The following is a 14382-nucleotide window of genomic DNA, read 5'->3' on the forward strand; positions in this document are numbered from 1 at the left end:
TCCTTCGGCCAGCTGACTTTCCGGTGGAACAATCACTGACAACCGGATTTCTCACCGGGAAGGGCGAAACAGACGCTGCTGGCAGGATTTACCCGCTGTCCTCGTTGAGTGTGAGAGGACTCTCTTGCTCCGGCGGTAGCCCCCGGCGCCCATTGGAGCTGCAAAGAGGATCAGCGAGACCCGCCGCTGAGCTCACACAGCACTCGCCGGGCAGGTCCGGGGCCTACCCGACGCCCTAGGCCGTGGTGATCCCATGCCTGGGGTTGATACAGGCCCACTGAAGTTACACAGAGCCCGGTGGCAGTCAGCGCAAGTGAGGCCCGAGGCGCCATCTTTGAATCTCTCCAAGCAGGATTGTGGCCCCTGGGGCCCTCCCCCCACCCAATGTTACAGTCACCCATCTCTCCCTAGCAGCCAGCCAGACCAGTCACCCACATGGCACCGGAGTGGGAGAACCCTGCCACCCTGCATTGCTCATCAGAGTGTCGGCGGCCGGAGCAAGCTGCCCGCGCCAACAATGAAAAAGGAGCTCCTGGGCCGGCGGGGACTGATGCGGACCGGGCGTGGCTATGGGACAGCACCACAGCAGCCACGGGACACACGGTGAGCGGGACTGGCTGACGCAGCTACTGGAAGGGGGGGGTCTGGACCACTGGGGTTACTGGGCCCTGTTTGGGGGGCCCAGAGATGGGGAGAGGGTGATTCCTGGGTTCTCCCCCAGCACCACCGACTTGCCCCCGCATATGTCCTGAGTTGGATCCTGAGAACACTGAAAAGGGCTGGGACATTTCTGGACTGACCGGCGGGACCTCCCCCCGGGGGGTGTAGCAGAGGCCAGAGCCAGCGGTTGAGCGCAGAGAGACTATCCCTCCGGCCTGAGATATAGCAAGACCCTGGCCTTTGGAGACACCACTAGAGTGGGGGACCTAGGGGATACTGGCGAGTGCCGCAACAACTCCTTCCCTGGCAGAACACGACAAGAGCATATGCACAGGAGGCGGCACTGAATAGAGGCAGTCAAAATCATCGGGGAGACTGTCCGTGCAGAGGCACTACTCCTGTACTGGCGGCAAAGATATATTATAGCTTTAAAGGAGACTGTGAGGGGAATCTGCTTGACCGACAACGGCGGCCCTCTTCCTGGGGGCAACTCCTCTGACCCTTGGCCTCAAGCCAGCACTCGCCAAGCTTGCACCTGCCCCGATGACAGCGTCTGAAGTAAGAAGCTTCCTGGACATGGCCCAATACTGTGCAAGATTTATCCCCAGCCTAGCGACCATCGCAGAGCCCCTCCGCAACCTGACAAAGAAAGATAGCCCCTGGAAGTGGGCCCAAGACGAGGAAGAGGCGTTCAATAAAATCAAAGACGCCCTACTAGACGGAACCACCATGGCGTACTTTGATACTGCGAAACGAACAGAGATTCTAGTAGATGCCAGCCCGGTTGGTCTGGGCGCATTACTGACACAAGAGACAGAACCAGGAGTGTGGGCCCCTCTAGCCTTTGCCAGCAAAGCACTCACAGCAACTGAAGCAAGATATTCCCAGATAGAAAGAGAAGCTTTAGCTGTCAAATGGGCTTGCAGTCACTTCCACCTATACATCACCGGATGCCCGTTCCGAATGGTCACCGACCACCAACCACTAATACCTCTGTTCAAAGGAACCGCGCCTCATCCACCACCTCGAATTGAACGATGGGCAATCCAAATACAACAATATCAGATGGACCTCGTCTATAGACCCGGAGCAAAGAACCCAGCCGATTTCCTATCCCGACACCCGGCTGCAGGGATAGTGACAGAAGACGAACAAGATGCCCAAATAGAAGAGTCAGTAAACATGATAGCCCAAGGATCGTGTCCACAAGCACTATCAGCACTGACGATAGTGAATCAATACCCCAATGACATAGTGATTCAAAGAGTCGTTGAAGCGATTCAAGCAGGATCCTGGGGTGGATTTCTACGAAACACCCAGGACTGGAGTGAAGTTGATTGATCTCGTCTACGGAAATTTTGGAAGGTACACAATGAACTCAGCATGGCAGAGAATGGTCTGATATTGAGGGGGCGCCGAATCGTGATACCCCTGACCCTCCAGGAGCAAGCAACTGTGCGGGCCCACTCAGGACATCAAGGCACCGGACGCATGAAGGCCAGAATGCGCGAAAAGGTGTGGTTTCCTGATTTGGAGAGCGACGTCGATAAAGTGGTACAGAACTGCCGGGCATGCCAGCTGACTAGTGCCCCTGAAGCGCCAGCACCTGTCATCACAGAAGCCCCGGCGCGGGCCCCATGGTCATGGGTCAGCCTAGACTTTGGCAGCTTCCCCGACGGGAAAGTGACAGTAGTGCTCATAGACAGCTACACAAAGTACCCCATTGTGGAGGTGGCTACATCCACTAGCTTCGTGAGCATTCAACCGATCCTGGACAAAGTCTTTGCTATGTTTGGAATCCCGCAGATTCTCAAAACCGACAACGGACCCCCATTTCAAGGGAGTGAATTCAAGGAGTTCCTGCGAGGATTAGGAGTGAAGCACCGTCGCATCACGCCACAATGGCCACAGGCCAATGGCGAGGTCGAAAGATTCATGCGAACAATTAACAAGATCCTGAGGATTGCCACTGTGGAAGGCACCAACCCTGGGAGTGCGCTCCAACGCTTTCTCGGAGAGTATCGAAGTACGCCCCACAGCACCACTCAGAGCTCCCCATGGTCGCTCATGCTTGCGGGATCAAGGAAGGACTTGCTTCCGATTGACGAAGACTGGAGACCGGAACCCTACTCCCCTGAGGACACCCAAGAAAGAAGAAAGCGAAACAACGACAGAGCAAGCAGGAAGTGGAGAGCTCAGGAACGAGCGCTCTCTCCAGGAGACACCGTCTGAATCCGAGCCAGACGACCCGGCGGGAAGTTCCGAGCTCCATATGAAGCTGAACCCTGGACAATCAAGAACACAAAAGGAACGGCAATTACAGTGCAAAGAAATGGAGAGGAAGTGACACGTAATGTCTTGTGGTTTAAACGAATCCCATCTGACTCTGGTTGTGAAGAGCGAGCTCATGAACCACTGGCGGGCGAACCCGCTGAAAGTGGAGAAGAGCATGCCCACTCAGAATCACCCACGGACGCAACCGTGCCACCGTCGCAGTCTCCTCCCTGACTGAACAATGCACAACACCCGCAAGAGGAAGGCAGCGATACGATCTCCAACCCAATCCAAGACCCAGCCAGAAGCTGGCGGACTTTGCCTGTTAATGGTTATCAACCTGGTTGTGGTTAAAAGACTAACTTGGGAAGGGATGTAGCGCTCTAGTAGTCCGAGGGTCTCGGCTGAGCCCCGGAACCACATGCAAACACTGTAGCACCTCTGGCCAGGCGTGGCCAGAAGGCTATAAATAAAAGGATGGGAGTCGCTTGTGACTTCCGGTCCGAGCAGCGTTCATACTGTGTGGTGTCCAGTTATTTGCATGTGCCCTAGCGTCCCCTTAGTTGTCCCCTCCTGTGTCTCCTGCTGAGTGTGCACCCCGACAACCCTGTACGGACTTCAAACTATAAGACAGTTTCACAGCAGTATACTGTGGCATAATCAATAGCTTAGCAAGGGTGACATGGGCCCTAATGCAATTAAGGAAAATTGACGCCTCCGCCCTGCTTGGATAGTTAAGGGCAGAATTAATATGGAGTCAGCTTAACTCATCATGAGTGTGCTGTCAGGCTTATTTGCATCGGTTTTTTAACACTGGGGGTTGGTTGTGATTAACACAAGTTATTCATCCTTCAAAGACTAAGGTCCAAAGTAAAGGTGACAACGTCCTTGTAATTGCATCTGCACATTCCCCTTTCCTCCACTCTTTTTAGGGATGATCTTACCAGAGCTTGCGCTAGGGTAAGCGTCACTTTTGAGACACTGGTGTTAACAAAGAACAGCTTTGAACACCCCCCAACCCCCGTTGCTTACCTTTTTTGGCATGCTGGCACTCTTCTTTGCATCCTCGTAATTTGTCACTGCATGCCTAGCGTCATTTCTGCTCTTCTCTGTGGAGAAGGGACTAAGCACTGATTGATTCAACTTAATCAGTGCCCATCTGCTGCTACCGACTTGATTGAGGTACCATTTTGTTCTTTTTAACTTCTAGTGACCTGCAAACAGAAGGCGTGTAACTGGCAAAAACATGTTCAGCAGGACAAACAAAATTGCAAAGATTTATTTTCTATATTTAACTTTCTTTTATTTTGCCAAGTCTTCTTTTCTCACTTTGCACTCTTTTTCATTCGTTTTTTTGCTCATGGGTGCTGTTTTCAAAAGATGATTATTACCTTGTTTTAAATATTGCAAAGTGACATTGTTTCTTTCTTATGTGTAATTTCTGGCATGAAGCTTAACACACCATGGTGCAGTACATCCCAATCCACCCAATTATAATTCACCCCACTCCAAACTCCACCAATCCACCCCACCTCACCCCACTCCAACCCACACAGCTGTATCCAATCCCCCAAACCAATCCAGTCCACCCCACTCTAATCCAAATCACTCACCCCAATCCAATTCCACTCCAATCCACCATACTCCAATCCTCCCAAACCACCCATTCCAATCTGTTCCACTCCAATCCACAATAATCTGCCCCACCCCAATTCAAACAATCTGTCCCACTCCAAAACAATCTGACCCACTCCAATCCAAAACAACCTGCCCCACTTAAATCCAAAGCCATCTGCCCCACTTCAATCCAAAACAATCTTCCCCCCTCCAATCTAAAACAATCTGCCCCACTCCAATCCAAAACAATTTGTTCGACTCCAATTCAAAACAATCTGCCCTACTCCAATCCAAGCCTATCTGCCCCTCTCCAATTTGTCCCACTCCAATCTGCCACACTCCAATCCAAAACAACCTGCCCACTCCAATCTGACCCATCAAATCTGTCACACTCCAATCTGCCCCACTTAAATCCTAAATAATATGCCCCACTCCAATCTGACCCACTCTAATCTGCCCCACTCTAATCTGCCCCACTCCAATCTACCCCACTCCAATCTACCCCACTCCAATCTGCAAACTCCAATCCGCCCCACTCCAATCTCCCCACTACAATTAAAAACAATCTGTCCAATTCCTCCCACTCTAATCTGCCGCACTCCAATCCAAAACAATTGGCTGCACTACAATCCATTCCTCTCCAATCGCAAACAACCTGCCCAATTCAATTTGCCCCACTCTAATTTGACCCAATCCAAAACAATCTGTCCCGCTCCAATCCAAAACAATATGCCCCACTCAAATACATCCCTCTCCAATCCAAAACAATCTGGCCATTCCAATCTGCACTTGTTCAATCCAAAACAATCTGCCCCACTCCAATCTGCCCCTCTCCAATCTGTCCCACCCCAATTTGACCCACTCCAATCAAAAACAATCTGCCTCACTCCAATCCAAAACAATCTACCCCACTCAAATATTCCACACTCCAATCTGCCCCACTCCAATTCAAAACAATCTGCCCTCCTCCAAAACAATCTGCCCCACTCCAATCCAAAACAATCTTCCTCACTCCAATCTAAAACAATATGCCCCACTCCAATCCTAAACAATCTGCCCCACTCGAATTTGCCCCACTCCAATCTGCCCCACTCCAATCTGCTTCACTCCAATCTGTCTCACTCCAGAACAATCTGCCTCCATCCAATCAACTCCACTTGAATCCAAAACAAGCTGCTCCACTCCAATGTGCCCCACTCTAATCTGCCCCACTTCAATCCGTACCACTCCAATCAAAAACAAACTGCTCTACTCCAATGCTCCGCACTCCAATCTGTTTTACACCAATCCAAAACAATCGGCCCACTCCAAAACAGTCAGCCTCACTCCAATCCAAAGCAATCTGCCCCTCTCCAATCCAAAACAATCTGCCCCACTGCAATTCCTCCACTCTAATCCGCTCTGTTCCAATCCTAAGCAATTTGTACCACTCCAATCTTCCCCCATTGATCAAGGATAAGCGTTGAAAAATATTTTATGTCAATGTTGTGCACTTGTGAACAAAACATGTGTACTTCTGCAGCTACTCTGATTGTCGTTCTCCCTATAATGGAGTCTTGCTTTTCATAAGCTAAGTTGAGATGGCTCACCTGCGAAGATAGGCACCTGCAAATGAGATATGCTTTGTGGAGTTGAGAACCAAATTATTGGTGTATATATTCCTTCAACTGTAAATAGAGGGATGCCTTTTATATAATTTCAGGGGCACATTTAATTTGTATTTATGTATTTATAAGCACAACATTCATCCAAGTGGATATCACGGCGCTAGAAAAGTGAAGACCTGAATGAGGGTGGTATAGCATTAGGGGCTTTTGTGTCAGCAGTTACAACCTGAGGAACAGATAGGTTTTCAGCTTCCTTCTAAATGACATATAGTCATCGGGGAGACGAAGTTCTAGGGGTGATTAATTCCAGTGAGTTTCGCCAGAGGGGAGAAAGAGCTGCCCCTCTGCCCTGGCTGTCTTAATGCATTTGGTTTTTGCCCGTGTCTGATAGCATGACCTCAAATTCCATGTAGGGCCATAGATTTTATCTTGTAGGATTCTGAGGCCGTGTTGGTGTAGAGCTTTGTGCGCATAGCCCAGGAGCTTGAATTTAGCTCTTTGGCGCACAGGCAGCCAATGGAGCTCCCTCAGGCATTCTGATGCCGAGCTATGTTTGCTTTTGTTGCACACCAGCTTGGCAGCTGCATTCTGGACTACCTGCAGACGAGAGAAGAGGTAGTTTGCCATGCCCACATAGAGCGCATTCCATAATCCAGTTTGCTTGTGAGTAAAGCCCGAGTGATGGTTTTCCTACAATCCAGGGGGATCCATAAGAAGAGTCTTTTTAGTAGTTTTAATGTAGCGAAGCTTTTCCCACACTGTGATCGGACTTGGTCCTGCATGGTTAGTGCATTGTTGAGTATGCCCAGATTTTTTACGACCTGTTTGCGCTCAGGAGCGGATACTAATGATTGGGGCCACCAAGTTGCATCCTATTAATAAATGTTCACCTACAGGACTGCTATTTTTCAGGAAGTGCTGCCCTGCTAGGTGAACATTTATTATATTTAATATTTATATCTGAACTTTGTGATGTTTGATCATAATTATGCAAAATGTTTTTTGTCTTGTGACTATAATGGCCTACCTCCAACTTGTTTCATGCACTCTCAGCAAATAACATAATAACTGTGCAAAGTGCTTGTGGCTTCAATTGCCTACTTCAAGTTCAACTTGCTTCTCAAGCATTCCAAGCAAATAACCTCTGAAAAACAGACTAATTGTCAAATATTGTGAGGAGTGGATTTCTAGGAATAAAACCAAAGGTACCGGTTATATAATTTGTTGCGTGAATCGTTCAAACTGATTGCTGAGTGATCTATTGTTATAGCATCGTGACCTAATGGACGTCAAGTAGTCAGATCACACTTACTTGCGAGCAGGACAATTACTCTATTCTGATTAATAGTCATGGCCTGCACCTGCTGCACCTTCATGGTACAGAAAGAATACACTCTCTCCACCACTGGAACAAGTTCATGAGTTTGCAACTATCCTGAGGAGAGCACATCTGTGAGAGAGCTGTGGTCTCAAACCGTGGTTCTCTTTTTCTGACCGCGAGTCAGGCCTGAGTTTCAAATGGGAGACCGTCTCCTTGCGTTACTGCACCTGCATTTGGCAAAATGTACGGCAGGGGCCCTTGGGCCCCTCCCAAGAAGTTGTGCACTCGGAGTTGCACACTGACTGTGCACCACCTTCTATCTGGGGCGCAGTCTGTGTATCGCCTGTTGACTTGTTTGCCCTTGCACCTGCATTTGTAATACAATATGGGTGCAGTGGCAAAGGTCAAAGCCGCGTGCCTGTCGGGGTAAGCACTTTTGGGGCTATTCGAACACATATTGTGCACCTGTACAATTCTTACTAACAAAGCAGCAACACAAGTGTCTGAGGCCCGTCGTCAGTACCAAAGCACATCTGTGGTGCAAAAGCCAGCTGCATATATACGTTGTACCGCAGCGCAGTTCCAGATGACCAGAATTGATGAAGTGAAAGGTCAAAACCACTGTATTAATCCAGAAATGAAATATTTCTGCAAAAAAGTTGCTGAAGTATGTACATTTGTTATATTTACTCTATATTTTGAGGGGCGTGGCTAACCGACTGGGCCCTGGAATACCCTGTTGTTACAGAGGAACCTGGGGGCAATTCTACTGTAACTTTCCCCCTATAAGACGGTAGGGCAGTAGGACCCGATCGGCTGCAATATCAATCTTGTGGAGTCCCGCGATCACCAGGAAAAGCTTTGCAAACCTGACACCGCACTTCCTGGTCTAGCGAAGCCGAAGGGTGCGGCCTACCAGGAGACTGCATCCGGAGGCCGCTCACAGATTGAGGTACCGAGCGGCTCTGTGCGACAACATAGTCAGCCCCCCGGCGGACCTTGGACCTGCCCCCCGGCGGACCTTAGACCTGCCCGGAGCTGTGGGCACCGTTGGCTGGCGGCGGGGCAGGTGCCCCTGTACCATACCTGAACGTTACACCCGTCACAGTGCAACACACCTTCCCTATTGTGTAGGGGTCTGCTCCGGAGGTCCCTGACTGACACCGGGCCCTACCGGCAGAGAATAATAGCTGATCCTACCTTGCCGGCCCCGCCGAATCCCCGGAGGTGACTGCCATCCGACGCCAGGTCAGCTGCGTCACAGGGCCTTGACGGCAGCAACGTGTCTCCTGCCTTCCCCGCGGGCACTGGGGCCTGCGCATCAATACTGCTGGAGTCTCTTCCTTGAGGGGCCGACCTGTCCTCTCTCGCCCCTTACTCCCGGATATTGGCACATAAAAGGAGTATACTTATTCACTGGCACTGAGGTGAGACTGTACGGCTGCTCTCCGCCAGTCCTGCCCGGGTCTGACCGACTTCTCACTACGCAGCCCAAGTGAGGTTTTCTTAGCCTATTGTGTTGCTTATGGTGGCTGGTTGGCGCACCACAGTACATAGTTAGGTTACCGCCCTGTTTCGTCTAACTACACCAGTTAGAGTAAATGGCTTAACGCTTGTCACCCTTCTGCTGCCACACCACCACTCCAGCTTGGCTCATTGACACAATCACTAGCTCAGCCTCTCTACCTTAAGACCGCAGCTGGGTGGCCCTTCTTCCTCTAGTACCACATCACAGGCATCGTGATGGGGCGCATAAAGGGGAAGCAACATGATGTGCTTGCCACAGAAACACCACTTCAGTGGGACTCTGACTCGGCGTCTCAAACATCATCAATAAGCTGTGTCCCACCGATGGCCATGTAAACCCCTCCTGATAAATTGGACCAAATTCTACTTGAAATCAGGGACTTGCGCCAATCTATCGAGCAACAACTCGGCACTCTCACCTCTGGCCTTACCCTCCTGCATGAAGATCGTATCAAACTCTCTGACACGGTCAAAGATCATGCACAGACACTGCTGGACCTTTCACCAAGACATAAGGAACACTCTGTTCAGTTGTCACAACTACAAACGCAAGTGACTACTCTGCTCAACAGAGTAGAAGACGCAGAGGGGCGAGCCAGACGCAATAATGTCCGCATTATTGGGCTGCCAAAATGTTCAGAAGGCCCCAATGTGACACAGTTTGTTGAAAATTGGCTGAGGGATCATGTAGCCCCAGAAGGCCTTTCTACCTTTTTTGTGTGGAACGTGCACATCCTATCCCTACGGGTAAGCCAACAGCAGGAATGCCACCCAGACCACTTATAGCCCATATCCTTAATTATAGGGACCGTGACCATTTACTACAAAAAGACAGAAAAAATTCTCCTATTCAGTATGAAAATAGCCGCATCTCTCTTTACCCAGACTATACAGTGCATGTGCAAGTGCAACATCAAAGGGCTCTTATCAAACACTAAAGCCAAAACTTCTGGCCCTCAATTTGAAGTATGCCCTATTGTTATCGGCACGACTGAAGATTATTTATGATCAGAAAGCCCACTTTTTTGACTGCCCTGAGACAGCAAACGCTCCACTTGAAGCTACTTTACCCTCCCATGCTCTGGACAATATAGATCAACAACTACGACGAGCTCAGACACAAACAAACAAGCCTGGGTCCCGTCGCAGAAGGACAATGCAAACATTGTCCACTAAGAAACAATCACCGGAGTGAGCCGTAATGGAACAGGAGTCAGCGCTAGTGGCAGCTGCCTCCATGTGTGACCCCACGCAAGTCATGTCCCCGGAACAATCTGATTATAACGCGATTCTGTCAGACTCTGAGAGCAATGATACCCCGTTTCCCTCGATTACTCCGCAAATTGTAAAGGACCTATTTGGCTGAAGTTCTCCTATTCAGTATGAAAATACCCGGATCTCTCTTTACCCAGACTATACAGTGCAAGTGCAACATCAAAGGGCTTCTTATCAAACACTCAAGCGGAAACTTCTGGCCCTCAATTTGAAGTATGCCCTATTGTTATTGGCACGACTGAAGATTATTTATGATCAGAAAGACCACTTTTTTGACTGCCCTGAGACAACAAACGCTTGGCTTGAAGCTACTTTACCCTCCCAGGCTCTGGACAATATAGATCAACAACTGCGATGAGCTCAGACACAAACAAACAAGCCTGAGTCCCGTCGCAGGACAATTCGAATATTGTCCACTAAGAAACCATCACCGGAGTGAGCCCTAATGGAACAGGAGTCGGCGCTTGTGGCGGCTGCCTCCATGTGTGACCCCACGCAAGTCATGTCCCCGGAACAATCTGATGATAACGCGATTCAGTCAGACTCTGAGAGCAATGATACCCAATTTCCCTCGATTACTCCGTAAATTGTAAAGGACCTATTTGGCTGAAGTTGCAGATCGACCCCTGTGGATCTCTCGCGACGATGGCCTGATCTTTACCTGATGATGGGAAGTATGACATTATTGATGTACTCATAATCTATGTCTTTTTTTCCCCCAGATTTCTGCTTAGGTCTAGCATACTATAGGGTCCCGCCAGGAATGTAGCTCTGTATGTTAGGGTTAGATCATGCACAGTATAGGACCCACCCCCCCCTGCAGTTACTGCCTTTTATGACCGTTTGGAATTAGTAAATTTTAGCACATGTATGGACCAATGTAAGTTGATTGTTGGCCCTAGTATTGGTTGTTATAGTTCGGGGGGGGGGGGTTGGTTCCGGTCTACCCTATGTCAAGTAATGTATTGTGTTCTTCACATCTCCCTAGGGCACTACTTTGTATCGTTTTGAAGGGGTATGGCAGTGTTAGGTAAATACAAAAAATGTGTCATGGAATGTGCGGGGAATGGGATCTGTCCACAATCGTTACAGAATTTATGCCCAGCTGAATAGGCAAAAAGTCCAAATAGCTCTTATTCAGGAAACACATTTAACTAACTCAGAAGTCAGCAAAATGCGCCAAAAATGGAAAGGACACATTTTTAACACCTCTTACTTCTCCTTCGCTAGAAGGTCGCTTGTTTGGTTCTGGAATGGGGTGCCCTTTGTGTTAGTGGAACAATGGATAGATACAGCAGGGCGTTATGTACTCTTGCTAGGCAAACTGGATGGTATCCCAATAGTCATTTGTAGTGTGTATGCCCCAAATTATTAACAGAATACTTACCTCACTAACTTAAGCGCAGTGTTGATGGATTGGGTAAGTTACCCCATGGTCATTGGTTGAGACTTTAACTCCGTCTTGGATGTCCACTTAGATTGTTCTCACCCCTCGGTCAGAGGCGCCGTAACCACCAAAAATGCAGATTTTCTACATGCTTGGGCCACGGGTTGGACAATGCAAGATGGATGGTGTTCACAGCATCCGAATAGTCGGGAATATTCATTCTACTCCCCTCCACACCAGTTGCACACTTGAATAGGTAGGATTTTTTGTTCCATGTCCCTGTTGTCCCTGATGATTGAGTCTATGTACCTCGGGAAAACATTGTCTGACCATAACCCGCTTGAGATAATACTTGAATGGGGGAGGGTTCCCACCCCGGTTCCAACTTGGCGGCTATGGCCACAAACTCTGGAGGACCAGATTTTTTAATTTACACTAGGTACAGCTATCACTAATTACTGTGCCGAAAATGACGAATCTGCGTCTTCCCGCTTAGTCGAATGGGATGCGTTTAAAACAATGATTAGAGACTCAGCTATAGGGACCACCATGGGAGCGTGGCAGGAAACACACAAAAACCTAGCTTTAGTAGAAGACTCTCTCAATAAACTTGAAAACTCAGCCATTACTCATCCATCTCAACATGCACAGCTACAAGAAGCCAGAATTAAACAAGCTGAACTCCTTGAACAACTTCCCCTAATAGACTATAGTGCATACACTCAGTGTAGTCATAAAGAAGCAGATAAGTTAGGGACCCTTCTAGCTCACCTTAAACGTGATGTCCCCTCCCCTGTCCCGATAACAGAAATTTCTCTCCTGTATGGTACCGTTGCTTCTACTCAGGCAGTCATCAATATGGCATTCTGTACATATTACAAAAATCTGTACAGCGCTCCAGCTGTTGTATCATATGAATACTTTGCTGCCTTTTTTGATGACCTTACATATCCTAAACTAACAACAGATGCTCAATCAGAATAAGAAGCCCCTATCTCCAAAATTGACATTAAAGAAGCCATCAATGACCTCCCCAGAAAGAAAACTCCTGGTCTGGATGGTTTACCTGCAGAATTTTATTCGGGCGTATGCTGAGCAATTGACCCTCACGTTTAGAGAGCCTCTACAAGACGGTGATAGAGAGAGACACTCTACCTTTGCCAACCATGCAAGCGTTTGTCACTTCTCTCCCCAAACTGAATAGAGATCAGCGTGACATGCCAGGCTACCGCCCCCTTTCTTTATTACCTACTGAGTATAACCTCTTCGGTGCTCAGGACGTCCCCCGGCCGTCCGACATCACAGTGAAAGTGTGCTAAGGACGGCCCGGGGCATCCAAATCCCACCCACTTATTAATTCTCCCGCACAGCGTGAGAATTCGCTCAACGCCAAAGGGGTTAAAATATTCAGGAAAGTATTGGCTGAGCGCCTCCTCCTCTATCTTCCAAAACTCATTCACACTGACCAATGTGGTTTTGTACCAGGCCGTAGTACCTCCCTGATTATCATACGCCTCTACTATATAATGGAAGCTGTGGCAGTCCTTTCTTTCAAAACTGGGCGCATCTCTCTTGATATTCGGCAAGCGTTTGATACACTTGATTGGACTTAGATGCTGGCTTCTATGGAAAGATTTGGTATTCCAAGATGTTACTTGAGGTTGGCTGAACTACTATACTCCTCTCCTACGGCTCGGGCTAGGACTGGCTCTCATATATCTTCTGTTTATTCTATAGCCAGGGGTACCCGGCATCGATGCCCCCTGTCGCCACTGCTGTTTGTATTAGCATTAGAACCCCTGCTCATTAGGCTCTGCAGGGAGGCCGTAGACCTAGGGAACCCAATTAATAATATCACACACTTAGGGGGTCATTAAGATAGCGGGCGGATTGCCACCGCCTGTATGCGGTGGCAATCCGCCCGCCAAAATCCACCACCCCATGTAAATTTCCCCTGCCACATTACCATGGCGGGGGGGACCCCGGCGGGCGGAAAGACCTTCGGCCGGTTTTCCGTCCGGTCGAAGAGTCGACTGGACGGAAAAGCTATTAACATGGTGGCGGTGTCTGGGAGACACTACCATCCATATTAGTAAACATGTGGGGACATGCCTCCCGGCGAATCTATACTGGACCTTCTGTCTCTTGAAGCGCTTGTGCAGGCCCAATAGGCAACTTTCCGCCGAAGACCAAACAATCGTACTAGTAACTTCCTGCACTCTATAACTCATTGCTTGCCAGTACACCTGTAAGCACATACACCCCCACAACATATGGAGGAGATCCGCGTCTGCCTCCTGACACCTAGGGCAGGAAAGTCGTGCAGTAGGGAATATGCGATGAAGGCGGTGTGGTGTGAGATACGCCCTATGCAATATCATATACTGTATGTACTTGAATTTAGCATCACAGGAAACTTCACTTCTCTTCCAAACTCCAGTGACCATTTGGCTCAGAGTGAAGTTAGCGGTATTCCTGAGTGTGCCCGAATACTCCTATACAACCAGCGGGTGAGATGGCGTCCCTCTACCATTAGATATATGGCATATACTAGTTTATGCCTAGGGGGTTCAGTCGCATCAGGGGACCAACGGAGTTTAACATAATGAGAGATAGTAGCATGAAGGAGACACAGTGTCAGTGGGATAAAATGATTATGATCGAATGATCACATGGTAATGTGGCAGGGGAAATTTACATGGGGCGGTGGATTT

Source organism: Lissotriton helveticus, chromosome 10 (assembly GCF_964261635.1).
Source record: "Lissotriton helveticus chromosome 10, aLisHel1.1, whole genome shotgun sequence".
Lineage (NCBI taxonomy): Eukaryota > Metazoa > Chordata > Amphibia > Caudata > Salamandridae > Lissotriton > Lissotriton helveticus.